This window comes from Alosa alosa, chromosome 24 (genome assembly GCF_017589495.1).
Source record: "Alosa alosa isolate M-15738 ecotype Scorff River chromosome 24, AALO_Geno_1.1, whole genome shotgun sequence".
In the NCBI taxonomy this organism is placed as follows: Eukaryota; Metazoa; Chordata; class Actinopteri; order Clupeiformes; family Clupeidae; genus Alosa; species Alosa alosa.
The window spans coordinates 21,727,597-21,742,131 of NC_063212.1; positions in this window are offsets into that span (position 1 = coordinate 21,727,597).

A 14,535-nucleotide genomic window follows, 5' to 3' on the forward strand; every position below is an offset into this window, starting at 1 on the left:
GATTATGAACTACTGTCCCCCTGGACACAGATGCATAAGGACTCGGTAGGCTCATTCAGTAATCCATCCTTGCTCACATGCCAAAAATGTTTTGGGGCTCCGCTCTAGACTTCTGGCCCCATGTGCTTGGTAAACCAATGTATTAGTTGTTATTTACACCAACCCTGTCACCTTTTAAGGGTACTTATTGATTTATTATTTACAGATTTATTTGAAACATTCATATTCAAAGTGAAGCACTAAGGGTGGTTTACTGAAGTTGAATTGACAAATAACAAAATACAACAACATTTGTAAACATCCGTTTAATGACTTGTTTTCAACAGATTTGCAGAACAAATCCGCAAATGTGCATTAAATGAGCAATCTTCAACTACAAAATAAAACCAAAATAGACAAACATTAATAATCAAAAATAAAATGTCCCAAAAAATAGATACTTATTCCTACTTCGTTCCTGGCTTTCAGGTATCTGCAACTCTGCAGTGGACGAACCTGCAATGATTAAATAAATACATACATACATACATACATAAATAAATAAATAAATAAATAAAACAAAAACTATGTTAAATGTGTCATGTCATATTAACAGGCTATGTAACCATTTGCCATCAAGAAAACCTCACCTTCTGTGTCATCAGCCATGGAGGCAGACACTTGATGAGGTAGAGTTAGGTAGTGGTAGAGATGTGCTCCAAAGTACATCAACAGTGTCTCTGAAAAAAGAAAATATTGCATAAGTGCACAGTTGATCGAGCAGAATGAGTTTATTTTGTTATCATTACTTAGACTCATCAACAAGCAATTCCACATGTAACAATTCATATTCTATTGGCAAATGAGGCATAATCAAAATTATACTTAATTGCAGTATGGTGAACGCTTAACATGGTGATCTACTGCAGCCTAAATATTAGGGTAGCACCGCTACATCACTTGCCACTATCTTAATCAAATGTAAGTCTATTTTCATCACAGAAGTCTCCCCACCCAACATGGTATATTTTCTCAAACACTACCATCTCTCTCCAAAGATCTTAGAGCAGAGCGGACGTGCTGTTCCATCTTTGCCTTTGAAGCTGGAACGTTACCGATGCCCAGAGTCGCGCTAGTCAGTGGGTTGGGGTTGGGACTGGGAGCCTGGGCTTAGCCTGCTATCAGACTTACCACTATGTCACATATTATAGAACAGTAATAAACTATCAACACTTTCAGGTGCGAAATCAGAAACAATCCCTCTGTGGTAAATTTGCCTTCAGCTACAGTACGTTTTCATGTAGCTACTGTAGTGCTAATGTCCACTTCAGTCAGCTAGCTAACTTTAATTTACAACATAAGCCCACCTATGGCTAGGGTACATGCTTGATTGAACATCCAAAACAATCCCAATACCCTTGACATCTGAAATACACCTAGATAAATATATATTAATGGGAGACATTTCTCTGTTGATGGAGGGGATTTAGCTCTGGTGATGGCTTATATTAGATCATGACAGCTATCGTAACACCCCCAATTATCACCACTTTTGTTCAGAAATTCTAAAACAACGATGTTTTTTAACACTTCAAAATAATATTTACTAAATGAACCTTACATTTTTCAGTAGCCATAGTTGTGTAGATTTGAACAAAATCTGGTTCGGTTCCTAACGGGAGCATTTACTGCCTGAAATATCCGATTTTGTTTACCACGCTCGGAGTTATAGTGCTGGCCTGATGGTCGCCTATTTACACGTTTTCAACGGCACATTAACGGTTAGTCTAGACCGAGAATTCGTCGTGAAATTAAAATTCCACTGAGCTCCAAGCGGTTGTGACACACGCAGCCTTACAACACTGTTTACAGCTCCTCGAAGTCGCGGTAAAATGTCATTTTTGGTACATAGCTAATTTAGATACACCTATGTTGTGCGTGGTTTAGCGTTTTCTATAGGAGTCCGCTGTCTTGGTTTGTATAGAAATGGATATTATGACACATACACGAAGACGGTGGAAATACGGGACCGGGTGGAAATAGGGGAGTTACGATAGCTAGCTACCTCAAGCACAAAACATACTGTAAATAATCATGCAAACATACCTGTATCTTGCTCGTTTTTCTCCTCCTCTTTTATTTTCTTCTTTCTGTTTTCGGCACCAGAGGGATACGTCCTTTTTTGTGACTTGTCTTAACATTGCCCCCGTCTCTTCCGATTTTTGAATTTGATGCAGTGTCTGCACGAATTGTCTATGCACCGAGGTGTCTAGTTTATCTGGCGTGACTCAAAGGCTGGCAGACACAGTAGAGGTAGGCAGGCATATTGATCATGAAATCAGAATTTTCTTGTTTTGAATTATTAATTGTTTCATTTATTCATTCATTGATGTCACTTGTTTACGTTATTTATTATGTAAAAAAAAAAGAAAGAAACTCGATTGGGGCCCCAAGCAGCCGCTTAGTTTGCTTATGCCTCGGGCCGGCACTGCAAATTCAGTAGGATTAAAGGAAAGCCAAATATTCATCATCATCATCATGGCTGCATTTCCACTATTGGCGATACGTAGTCGTTTGTCCACTAGATGGCGCATCGTTGCAGTGAGACGTAATTTTGTTGGAAGATAAAAGTGGGTTGGAAAAACAATGGACGCTTCCTACAAGGACTGTAGTTTACCGCAGAGAACGTCTAATAAGGATAGGACTATTTTCATTTTCGTTCGCAGTGCTCAGTCCGAGGGGCGGGATAATCAGTTGTCTTTCAAATTCCCTCTGCACGCAATAGGACGCAATAGGATATTTGTTTTCAAGTAGCAGGGAATTCAAGCCAAACCGTTGAAAATCTGCCATCAATCATTATGTTAAGCCCACCAAACGACTCTATACACGATTTCAATGCCTGATTAAGTTTCGATTTCTGGAGCTCACAAGCCAACGGAGAGTTGCTAGACTAGCCCAGGGTGTGAGAGGGGAATCGATGTGCTTTGATTCCAGCTTGGTAGTTGTAGTTTGTGAGATTAAAAAGCACGTGTGTGTGTGTGAAGTATCCAAACAATGATAGCTTCATTATGGCTTTCATTATGGCTGCTTTAGCAACACAACTTAAGCTACTGTGTAGTGGGTCCCATTTAGAAGTGGCTACTTCATTCGCGCTTTTCGTGATTCATGGAGCTGCGTGAATTTTATTACAACTTTTCGCCACGATGTGGCAGCTTAAGTCCGCTTGATACTGTAAGGCGTAAGCCATTGATTTCCAAAGGAGATTTTATTGGTGTCGCCAGCATAGCCTATTGACAATTTATGTTGTAAATAGGCCTACTTTATACCTGTAGCTTAGGGAAGGATCTAGTTTGTTAACAGTTACGGTTTTGTCATAACTCCCTGATGCATTTTTGCATTTAGAATAGCCAGAGCGTGGATATCTCAATCGGAAAATTAAAGAATATCGGGCGCCTACCATGGGTGAACCCAGCCTGATCTGCCGGCGATTTTTTTTTTATTTCTTAAAAGATTGAGCTTGGTCTGGTGAAAGCCAGACTAGCCATGGACCTTAGTTACACAATGCAAGGGAACATGAATCAGCCTATATTTGCACGAACAATAACGAACAACAGCTCTTCAACTTGGCCTGTTAAAATGTTTATGAACAGTCTAGCGACGCATTTCATGAAGGCTCATTTGGACATGTCAGTTATTTGCACCACTGGTTAGATGTAAAACTGCATTTCGTTTCAGACTACTGGTACTTAATTTGTGCATTGACAATAAAGTATCATATGAACTAAAGATGACTAAAATCGTATGTAGAAGAAGAAACATTCACAAAAAATCCATCCATCCAAAAATGACCTTTGCTTCTGATATCTGTTGAAAACTGCATGGAACTGACAGAGATGTTTTTGTTTATTAATAAATAAATAAATAAATAAAAATATTACATTATGCTGATACCTTCTGCTTTTCCCAAATACAATGTAGCCTACAGGTGTAAGTGACCTTTCATCAATCCAGTTGCAATGGATGAACTGTGATGAACTGCCCTACTTGTGATTGTTTATAGATTTTAAAGGTTTTATAACAATGCTACAACTTTTTTGGCTATTCTACAATCTATTCACCTTTGCAGCGCCAGTAGGCTACTTTCTGTGCAGCATACACACACACACAGGCATGCCAAACAAGCATACACAAAAGTTTCAAGAGTGGGGGATGGAGTAAAAGATGGAGACAAATTGATTAGTGTGATTTATTTTCGTGGAACGGATGTACAGGACTGAGCGGCGGTCATATTTTGTACTGCTATGCGGTACATCTAGTTATTCTACAACTTACAACTTAACTACCCGAGTATCAAAGCTGCGGGTTTTGGAGAAATTGTTGCAGTTTATAGGAAATTTCAGGGCAGCCGTGGCCTACTGGTTAACACTTCGGACCTGTAACCGGAGGGTTGCCGGTTCGAACCCCGACCAGTAGGCACAGCTGAAGTGCCCTTGAGCAAGGCACCTAACCCCTCACTGCTCCCCGAGCGCCGCTGTTGATTCAGGCAGCTCACTGCGCCGGGATTAGTATGTGCTTCACCTCACTGTGTGTACACTGTGTGATGTGTGTGTTTCACTAATTCATGGATTGGGATAAATGCAGAGACCAAATTTCCCTCACGGGATCAAAAGAGTATATATACTTATACTTATAAATGCAATATTTTCTGTTGCACATTAGTGTACGTAGCCTCCAGAATTGTTTGGACTGAACAATATTTTTGTAGGCTACTGCATTATAGGCTACAAAAAAAAAGTATTTTATGTCACATATCAGCAGTTATTTTTTACTTCACAAACAAGCAAACAAACAAAACATTTGCCACAGCCTGCCTATTATAATAATAGTTATGGAACTAACCCCCCCCCCCCCCAAAAAAAAAAAAGGCAGAGAAATGTTCATGAAAAAGATGTCAGTTTTGATGGAAGAGCAGTGACAGAGAAATTGAGGAAAGGAATTTCAGTGTGTGGAGGCCATGGCACTGATTAACTATAGGGAAAGTCAATTAACTATTAAAACACCATGGGCAAGACCTGAGTTCACATAGTTCAAGAGCTTTATTGATAGACTTTGCCTGCTGTTTACATTAGTGTCCAGTGAGTTGTGACAAGACGACAACCTGTGAGTGATGTAGGTCTAAGGTTTTGGACAGAGTCACCCCCCCAGGATATTGGATGTGATTTCTCATAAGCCAAGTGGGGCTACATGCCCACCCAGGTTCATGAGCCCCCATGTTCCAGGAGTCATCAACCAAAAATCAGTGGAATAAAAGTTGACAAAACCTGTATGACTGCATTGCTGCTGCACTACGAAATGGGATGGAGACATGCTTCAGCTGTACCCAAGTCCTTTTAGGCAAGTCCCTCCACTCTGCGGCCACTTATCGGTTCAATGGCTCAATGTACTCACATGTCGCCGTTTTGCCTCGGAAGGGGTGGGATATGTGTAGACAACTGCCATATTGGTGTTACAAACTAACGCCTTGCATTTCTATGGAGGATTTTTTGAGTGATGTGTCTCCTCGTTAAAAAAATCTCTGGCTGTACACGCCTTCCAGACCTCTCAGGTCACAGGAGAAATCTATGTTGGTAAAACCCGCTGTCAGAATGGTGAGGCAAAACAAATGTGTCCTTCACCCGCAATTTTCACACAAAGGTCGGAATAAGACATCAATCGGTCATCACGCCTCCCATATTGTTGCGCAATACTCCCATTTTACCCTCAGCCTTCCTATATGCATGAGAAGGAAACGGCAACTTGCCATTCTTTGCTTGTGTCTTCACCACAGTCTGGTCTGTTTGTAGATATGATATCATGTTTTAAGGAGTATACATATCGACAAATTAACGCCTGAAACATAGCCTAGAAATCTAGACGCGCCCCTAGCGGCAGCAAATGTAATTTGCTAATGTAAAGTTGCTAGTCTAGCAACTCTCTGTTGGCTTGTGAGCTCCAGAAATCGAAACTTAATCAGGACATTGAAATCGTGTATAGAGTCGTTTTGGTGGGCTTAACATACTGTAATGATTGATGGCAGAGTTGCAACGGTTTGGCTTGAATTCCCTGCTACTTGAAAACAAATATCCTATTGCGTGCAGAGGGAATTTGAAAGACAACTGATTATCCCGCCCCTCGGACTGAGCACTGCGAACGGTGAGTGCCCAGACCCTACATTTTAATGTGGGTCTGGCTCGCCAGGCTAGCCTGAAACAGGCAGTGATGCCTTAGTACATCTTCTCCAGACTGTCTAATGTGGTTCCTAAACTGGAAGTTGCCGAGAATATGGGAGGGGTCACGAAATTTTGCAGTCTGAAAAGCATAATTCCCTTCTTTTCTGTCAATTAGCTAATTTAGGACAATTGAAGACAATTTAATGTTCCTTTTTTTACTTGGACAGTGAGAGACTGACAGGAAATGACTGGGAGAGACAGAGCATGACTGTGCCTGGCCAGTAGATGGCACTAGTCACATACACCTGCTTTGTGCCCCCAATGAATAACCACAACTGCACACATTTAATTTAAAAATGCATTTTCTTCATAAATAATGATGATCCTGTGGGTCATGCACAGTAAAATCAATGCAATAACAATATAAAGGCGATAGTCTCATTAAAGGTGCTATATTAGGTTGCATTGTGTCTAATACACGCCACGTGTGGTACAAAGTGATATTAGGCTATAAGAGAGCCTGGTCGATGCTAGCTGGCTGTGCAACACATTATAGGAGTTTTAGACATTATGTTTCTAGATATTTTTCGGTCATTTTAAAAAGTTCTTACAAACAAACAAGACTTTTACAAAACAAAAATCCACATTCTTTAAATGTAAACCTGTACAGTGCTTCTCACAGTTTTGCGGTCTTCCGAAATGTACTCAACACAGCTCAGGCGCTTCAGCAGCAAAGTGCAACTGAGAGAATTGGTCTGGTGTCAGCCACACTATTGAAGGACAGATATTTACAAAATTGATAAAAGTGTCATAAAAAAGGATGGGGGACAAGGTATGTGTGGTATTGTCACGGTTGCAAGGGCTTGACCCACACGCAGGGCAAAGTACGGCAAGGCAATCTTAAGAGTTACAAGAATCTTTATTCCCAACTAAACAAACCTTGTGTAACACAAAACACATTGACTAATAACCGACGAAGACTGAGGGGAGACAGAGGGTTTAAATACACAGGGGTAACAGGGCACAGGTGGACAATGAACAAGGTAAAACAAGACAGGTGGAAACCATAATTAACAGACTAACGTGGATCAGGTGAGGGGCGGAGACACGTGCACAGGGAACAGAAACACATGGCAAAACAAACAAACACATGGAACAGGACACAGGAAGTAAACAAGAGGAGCAGACATGAAGGAAAACACTAAACAGGGAAAACAAAACACGACAGGACCCTTACAGGTATATGTCTTCTGAAGGCCTAAACAGAGCCCAGCCAAAAACTCCAATACAATTTTGATCAACTTTGAGGGACAGCTATGACCATGCTGGATCATCCAGACCAAATGTGAAAAATTGTCATTGAAAGTAAAAGAGAAGAAAACCCATGGCCAAAGCACATCCTACCCACAAGGCACTTGGCATGAAAACAACAGCAGCAGATGCTGCAGAGGAAGCTGATGCTGCAGGAGAAGCAAATGCTGTAGTAAAAGAAGATGTTGCCGATGGAGATGATGTCGCAGAGGAAGAGGAAATAGTTCCAAATGAGGAGGAAGTTGTTCCAGAGGAAGCAGAGCCTGCAGCAGCAGTTGCCGAGCACGTCACAGGGCCACCAGAGGCGCCAGAAATGGCAACGGACGTTCTGGATGCCACAGCAGCCATGAACCCCAAAGCAAAAATATAAAAAGGATTTTTGGCCACCAATCCCCAGGCTTCAGTCACCTACCAAAGAAGGCAGCAGCACACATAAGGATAGGGGACAAAGTATGTGTGTGTGTGTGTGGGGGGGGGGGGGGTGGTTTGGAAATATTTGTTAATTACATCATTCATTGGCAAGTTATTGAATTAACTTTGTTTCTCAATTAAGGCCAGTGCACATCAGCACCGACATGAGTACGCCGACGCTTTTAACTGACAAGCACCAAATAAACAAATAATTTTAATAATTACCAAATAATAACAAATAACCAAATAACCAAATAATTTTATCATGTTGGGCGCCACGCTCATGTCAGCGCTGGTGTGCGTTGGCCTTAACTTGGGACATCTGTTACAGACAATGAATAATTGATAAGCTACAGCTCTCAAAGTTTAGCCTAACAATTCCAAAACTATGGTAAAACGTTGAGACAGGCAATTCTTGAGAACTGCATAGATTCCTTGAAAATGAATCATTTTAATAGGCAAATAAAGAATGTTTTGGTGAATTGGGCCTGAAGTTCATGTGGGTTAGCTTTCAGGCCTGGCTCAGCAGATGCATTTGTCCAAAGCAATTTAGAAAATTGATGAATCAAATCCCAGGCCAGGTCCCAAGAACCCATCTTGAAAGGCTACATTACTACTGTGCCACCACTGGCACACTGGCTTTAATAAAAGCTATTCTTGACCATCATGACAATAATAATATTAGCTTCATAAGAAGGTGTAACTAACCATTTACAAGGTATTACTAAATGGCTTGTTAACTCTTTACTATCATTAGGTAACACAAATGAAATACTTTCAAGTAGGTTATAGGACACTCAAACCTTTCTAAATTGCTTTGGACAAATGCATCTGCTGATTCAGGCCTGAAAGCTAAAGTAAAGTATAAATAGTACTCACTTTAGATTGGGGGCTGCAAAACAACTTACAAACCAATGAGAAACATATTACATATGTATACATTTAGTATAGCTGTTAATAGATTATTTGCATTAATTGCACTTAAAACACATTGTATGCATAAAATGTTTATTGAAATGGTCTATGAGACAATAACTATATATAGCATATATATAACTATAACTATATATAGTTACATGGGCCCTGGTTGAATTGGAATTGACGTGGAATGACCCAAGGGCACTTTGGACATTCGTAGGCAAAGGGGTAGGTGCTCAGGCACTCAGGCACCCAACATACCTGATGAACACACACACACACACACACACACACACACACACACACACACAGGCATGCACAGACACACACACACAAACATACCCACATATGCCACATACACGTTTGAAATGCTTAACACACACACAATGTCTATGACAAAATAACTATATATACACAGCAGACACACAATATATAACTATAACTATATATAGTTACTGTATACAGTACACAAATGCAAACACACACATGCACACACTCATTTGCATACACCACAGTTGCAAGAGTAGGGGATGGAGTAGGAAATGGAGACAAATGAGCTACGGTCATATTTTGTACCGCTATGCGGTACATCTAGTTGAATCACCAATTTTAACACAAAAGAACGTCTAGACTAAACTTCACACACATTAAACAAATAATATGAATAAATAAATAAATACATACATACATACATAAATAAATACATATCAAAGAGATTGTGTGTATGATTTTGTATATTTGGAATTATATTGAGTATGGGGTAGGCTATGTGTAACAATTTGGATTTAGCTAGCCTATAGCTATAAGAAGAATTAGCTAGGAATGTATTAGCTACAACAAGATGTGCCATCTGGAAAGGGGTTAAAAAGATGGGGATGAGTATATTTACTGGTTACATCATTTTACTTAAACTTTAGGACAAACTTTAGGAGATACAAGAAAATACCAATCTAGTTTAGTATTGTGGGGGTTGAGGGTGCGTGTACCACCTAGCCCTTGGCCTATACTACTAAGCGCCTCTTTAGATTAAGTGTTATTTAGTATAATTTGTATTTTAGTATATTCTTTACCTTCTACTGTCCTTATTGCCTAGTTGTGTTTTTTATATTATATACTTTTAATTATTTTTTTCTGCTGTGAATGTGTGTGTGATGTCTGTATGCTAGACCTTGAATTCCCCCTTGGGGATCAATAAAGTATCTATCTATCTATCTATCTATCTATCGATCTATCTATCTATCTATCTAAATGAAGTGAACTGAACTCAGTGGACACAGTAAATCTAATAGAATGAATTGCTCAGCTTAGATATACTATTTATCTTCTATTATTTGATGATATTATGTTGTGTCGTTTTCATTCAGCATACCTGTAAGCGGGCGAGGTACGAGGTAAATGATTTCATTGTTTCCAACATAAAGAGCCCAGTGTTTAAAGTAACCACGATTTACTTCTATAAGATCACTGCTGTAACAATACAAGAAAAAAAGACATACCTGTACTACAATTGGAATAGACTTGGTCTACACAAACCTTTTACAAATCAGGGTCTATATTCACAAAGCATTTTATCTTACTGATAAGATACTCCTGCTTTCTCAAAATCCTTTTTTCAACATATGTAAGATTTGTCAATGAGTTGTCAAACGTTGTTTATGTTTATGAACATATGATTATGAAACATAAACATGTTTATAATATTTAACACACACTTTTTTCAAAGCCTACATTACTATTTAAAAATAATAGTTTGAAATAAAGTCGAAAAGCCTACATAAGCATAATAATATGAATTATGATAACAATATCAAATATCAGCAATGAAAATAATGAGTTTTCATCACAAAAACTATATGGAAATTATAACTCATGATCTAAGCATTATTTAATTAAGGGCAAGATGAAGTGTCTTTAAACATTTCTTGAAAATCCCAAAACTATCACAAGAATGTAGAGCTAGGCCTACCCTAACTCATTCCACCAACAAGGAATCAAAGAGGAAAAGAGTGTTGATATGAATTGCAATGTCTTAAAAGCTCCAACTCCATCCACATTTTACAGTAGCCTAAGGCTATGTGTATGGTTCCCAAGATACAGGTGGCCACTATCTCAGCACCACTCTCCCCTTGTAATTTACCAGATCTGTGTGAATGAGTGTTTCATTGAAATACACAACTGTTATTATGATGCAATCCTAATCCTTTTCTGTAGTTTAGCCTATTTAATCTCTTGTTTCGATGGTTGAATAAAATTAGGTTAACATTCCATAACTGTCAACTGTCACTGCTCCTTCTACCTTTCACTCCACATTGTTTCCTTACTGGGCTTCTGTTGATTTCTTTTCAACCTCTATCTCTTCCTTTGAGTTTCCTTTGAGTTCTTTACCCCTTTGTCTTTTAAGAGGATCACATCTTATGAGACCCCATCATCAGCTCACAGCTATTTGGGTCTGATGACATCTGTGTGTGTGTGTGTGTGTGTGTGTGTGTGTGTGTGTGTGTAAACATGCTCCAATCACATTTTACCATAAGCCTATGTGAAAACTAGGTTTAGGATCATAGGCCTACAGTATGTGTATGGTTTCCAAGATACTCATTGCGTCTCAAGCGTCTCAAGGTGAATAGGCTACATATCTTGAGCAGATCAGACCAGCCCCGGGGGTGGGGTGCGGGAAAGTACTGTAAACACCAGCAGACATCCTTTCATTAGATGGTCAAGGGAGAGGTGATGGTATCAACTGGTGAAGACAGAGCAAGGACGCAAGGACAGAGCAAGTACCAGGTGGATACTGTCTGCTATGAAGTAAACAAAATAAGAAAACCCTTTTACACTAAACTATAGAGAATGGTAGAGGCGACACTGTTTTGCATATATATTTTTATGCATTACACAGTTTTGCATATATTTTTTATGTATGATGGGAAGATGGTTTCCACTGATATAATTGACCTTGCTCAACACTGATTGGCTAACAGGTGTTTTGGGGCGCGAGAAGGGGTGTATAAAAAATAGGGCACAGCCATCCATAGGTCAGATCTCATCGGGGGGCCAGCTGATGACATCTCACCTTCGCCCTATTGTTTGACGGTTGGTCTGGACATTGTTTGGGCTGTACTATCACTGCAATACGCCACGGTGAATACAGATCAACAGTCTTCAGAGATCTCCTGTCTACATTTTCTCCTTCGGACGCCTTGTTCCAGAATACTCACTACTAAACAGCTAATGATCCCTTTTAGGATGCCACCATGTCATTGTTCCGATACTTTGCTATTTCGACCACTTAATATTTCTACAAATGCTTATTGGTCAGACATTCTATTGATCCGACAGCCTGTTATTTCAATGATTTGGTTCTCTGTAGTCTATAGTTTGACTGACACACACACACACACACACACACACACACACACACACACACACACACACACACACACACACACACACACACACACACACACACACACACACACACACACTGGTTAGCACTTCGGACCTATAACTGTAACCGGAGGGTTGCCGGTTCGACCCCGACCAGCTGAAGTGCCCTTGAGCAAGGCACCTAACCCCTCACTGCTCCCCGAGCGCCGCTGTTGATGCAGGCAGCTCACTGCGCCGGGATTAGTGTGTGCTTCACCTCGCTGTGTGTACACTGTGTGCTGTGTGTGTTTCACTAATTCACGGATTGGGATAAATGCAGAGACCAAATTTCCCTCACGGGATCAAAAGAGTATATATACTTATACTATACTTATACCCACATATAAGTAGTGAGCAGGCCAGGTAGATGACAAACTAATTTCCCAAAAAGTTGGCATGTTCTTTCAGGCATTAATGGCAGTGGTTCAGGAATGAATATTATGGTTATGAAGATACTGCCACCCTTTGGCAGAAGTAGGTGTTGCAGACCATGAAAGTAGATCAGAGCAAAGAACAATTTTACTCAAATTCAATGACTTACAGTAAAAATTAGCCTACAGTGATCAAGTCTGCTTTATTGTCAATTTCTTCACATGCCCAGACATACAAAGAGATCGAAATTACGTTTCTCACTATCCCACGGTGAAGACAAGACATATTTTACCAATTAAGTCCACAGACAAACATAACATTCAAGTAAACAATAAATGAGTAAATAAGAAGGCACATACAATGAAGAAATAAGAGCAGCAAAATTGGGTTGAAATTGTGCATAGACAGTCAATATAATAGTGCAAAAGTCAGGCCAATAAATGGCTGAGGTAGTTCTGTTTGACCTAAGTAAGCAAGTGGCATGGTGGTGCAAGCTATGTAAGAGCAGCAGAAGTGTTGTGTTTTCAGGACAACAGGACAACAACAACAAGTTGCAAAGTGTGCAAGTGTACAAGTGGAGTAGTGCAAGGCAGCCATTGTGGGTCCAAAGTCCAGGATGTTATGTAGCTGAGGGGAGGGGGGGGGGGAGAGAGTTCAGCATCCCAACAGCCTGGTGTATGAAGCTGTTGGTGAGTCTGGTGGTGCAGGAGGCGAGGCTTCTGTACCTCTTCCCAGAGGGCAGTAGATCAAACAAATTGTGAGCGGGGTGACTTGCATTACTCACAATTGTGGTGCCTATGGGTGAGGTGGGTGGTGTAAATGTCCTTCAGGGAGGGGGAGTGAAGCACCAATAATCCTTCCAGCTGTGTTCACTATGTGCTGCAGGGCTTTCCTGTTGTATTCAGTGCAGCTTCCCACACACAGCGATACAGCTGGAGAGGATGCTCTCAATGGTGCCTCGGTAGAATGTGGTCATGATGGCTGGTGGAGCACTTGCTCGCCTGAGTTTCCGCAGGAAGTAGAGGCGGCGCTGAGCTTTCCGAAAGCCAGTGATGCAGTGTTGGTGGTCTAGGAGAGGTCTTCACTGATGTGCACCCCCAGGAATTTGGTGCTGCTCACTCTCTCCACCACAGCACCGTCGATGGTCAGTGGCAGGTGTTGGGTGTGACCTCTCCGGAAGTCAACAACAATCTCCTTGGTCTTGCTGACGTTCAGCAGGAGGTTGTTGTCTCTGCACCACGTGGTCAGAAGGTCGACCTCCAACCTGTATTGAGTCTCGTCGCCCTTGGTGATGAGACCCACCAGAGTTGTGTCGTCAGCAAATTTCACTATGTGATTGTTGCTGTAGGTTGCAGTGCAGTCATGCGTCAGCAGGGTGAAGAGCAGCGGACTGAGCACACAGCCTTGGGGGGCCCCCATGCTCAGTGTGATGCTGCTTGAGATATTGTTGCCAACACGTACTACTTGAGGCCTCTGACAGAGGAAGTCCAGTAGCCAGTTGCAGAGGTAGGTACTGAGTCCCAGTTTGTCAAGTTTGCAGATGAGTTGTTGTGGTATTATGGTGTTGAATGCAGAACTGAAGTCTATAAACAGCAATCTCACATATGAGTCTCTTATTTCCAGGTGGGTGAGGGCTGGGTGGAGGGCAGAGCAGATTGCATCCTCTGTGGACCGTTTGGCTCAGTATGCAAACTGGAAGGGGTCCAGGGTGGGGGGGGGAATGGATTTGATGTGTGACATGACAAGCCGCTCAAAGCACTTCATGATGATGGGTGTCAGTGCCACAGGGTGGTAGTCATTGAAGCAGGATGGAGCAGTTTTCTTCGGCACAGGTATTATGGTGGCAGCTTTGAAACATGATGGGACGATGGCTTGCTTCAGGGAAGTGTTAAAGATGTCTGTGAAGACATCCTTA